This window comes from Mustelus asterias, chromosome 22 (genome assembly GCF_964213995.1).
Source record: "Mustelus asterias chromosome 22, sMusAst1.hap1.1, whole genome shotgun sequence".
Lineage (NCBI taxonomy): Eukaryota > Metazoa > Chordata > Chondrichthyes > Carcharhiniformes > Triakidae > Mustelus > Mustelus asterias.
The window spans coordinates 55,879,573-55,881,464 of record NC_135822.1 but is presented as its reverse complement, the minus strand read 5'-3'; the positions used below and the strand labels follow the sequence as shown (position 1 = coordinate 55,881,464).

The 1,892-nt window shown below is 49.4% G+C and overlaps 1 non-coding gene across 1 annotated transcript; it reads left to right on the top strand.

Annotated features, from left to right (window-relative positions):
- The first annotated feature begins 765 nt into the window (after nt 1-765).
- On the top strand, nt 766-838 carry trnak-uuu (transfer RNA lysine (anticodon UUU)). Its single transcript has one exon. It is a non-coding gene; the product is annotated as a tRNA-Lys (tRNA).
- The last annotated feature ends 1,054 nt before the right edge of the window (nt 839-1,892 follow it).

Below are 1,892 nucleotides of genomic sequence, written 5' to 3'. Positions count from 1 at the left end.
CTTTCCTCAAATCCCCCCCTAAATCTCCCACCCCTCACTTTTAACTTGTGTCCCCTCGTGACTGACCCTTCAACTAAGGGGAACAGCTGCTCCTTATCCACCCTGTCCACGCCCCTCATAATCTTGAACACCTCGATCAGGTCGCCCCTCAGTCTTCTCTGCTCCAGAGAAAACAACCCAAGCCTCCCCAACCTCTCTTCATAACTTAAATGCTCCGTCCCAGGCAGCATCCTGGTGAATCTCCTCTGCACCCCCTCCAGTGCAATCACATCCTTCCTATAATGTGGCGACCAGAACTGCACACAGTGCTCCAGCTGTGGCCTCACCAAAGTTCTATACAACTCCAACATGACCTCTCTGCTTTTGTAATCTATACCCCGATTGATAAAGGCGAGTGTGCCATATGCCTTTTTCACCACCCTATTGACCTGCCTTTCCACCTTCAGAGATCTGTGGACAAACTCGCCAAGGTCCCTTTGTTCTTCAGAACTTCCCAGTTTCAGACCTTTCACTGTATACTTCCTTGTCAAATTACTCTTTCCAAAGTGCATCACCTCACACTTTAACCAGTACTGACATTGTTCCCTGTCTGGCAAACGATACCTTAGTCATAAATTCCATGGGGATTAAAACAACAGGAGGCCATTCTGCCTTTTGTCTCTGCTTTCGTTCTTTGCTAATGCTTTTGCCCTTTTGCCCAGTGAAGTCTTTCAGAACAAATGACTGAATGCTAACAGCACTGTGGGTGCACCTACACCTGTGTGAGCCCGGATAGCTCAGTCGGTAGAGCATCAGGCTTTTAATCTGAGGGTCCAGGGTTCAAGTCCCTATTCGGGTGATGCTTTTGGATGGCACGGGGTGGCACAGTGGTTAGCACTGCTGCCTCACAGCGCCAGGGACCTGGGTTCAATCCCAGTCTCGGGTCACTGTCTGTGTGGAGTTTGCACCTTCTCCTCGCGTCTGCGTGGGTTTCCTCCGGGTGCTCCGGTTTCCTCCCACACTCCAAAGATGTGTAGGTTAGGTAGATTGACCATGCTAAATTGCCCCTTAGTGTCCAAAGATGTACAAGTTAGGTGGATTGGCCATGCTAAATTGCCCCTTAGTGTCCAAAGATGTACAAGTTAGGTGGATTGGCCATGCTAAATTGCCCCTTAGTGTCCAAAGATGTACAAGTTAGGTGGATTGGCCATGCTAAATTGCCCCTCAGTGTCCAAAGATGTGCAGGTTAGGTGGATTGGCCATGCTAAATTGCCCCTTAGTGTCCAAAGATGTGCAGGTTAGGTGGATTGGCCATGCTAAATTGCCCCTTAGTGTCCAAAGATGTACAAGTTAGGTGGATTGGCCATGCTAAATTGCCCCTCAGTGTCCAAAGATGTGCAGGTGAGGTGGATTGCCCATGCTAAATTGCCCCTTAGTGTCCAAAGACGTTCCGGGTTAGGTGGATTGGCCATGCTAAATTGCCCCTCAGTGTCCAAAGATGTGCAGGTTAGGTGGATTGGCCATGGTAAATTGCCCCTCAGTGTCCAAAGATGTGCAGGTTAGGTGGATTGGCCATGCTAAATTGCCCCTCAGTGTCCAAAGATGTGCAGGTTAGGTGGATTGGCCATGCTAAATTGCCCCTTAGTGTCCAAAGATGTGCAGGTTAGGTGGATTGGCCATGCTAAATTGCCCCTTAGTATCCAAAGATATACAAGTTAGGTGGATTGGCCATGCTAAATTGCCCTTTAGCATCTGGGGGACTAGTAGGGTAAGTATGTGGTGTCACGGGGATAGGTGGGATTGTTGTCAGTGCAGGCTCGATGGGCTGAATGGCCTCCTTCTGCACTGTAGAGATTCTATGATAACTTCCAGGACGAGAAGGCGACTCATTCACCGCCTTCTCGAGGGGCAAT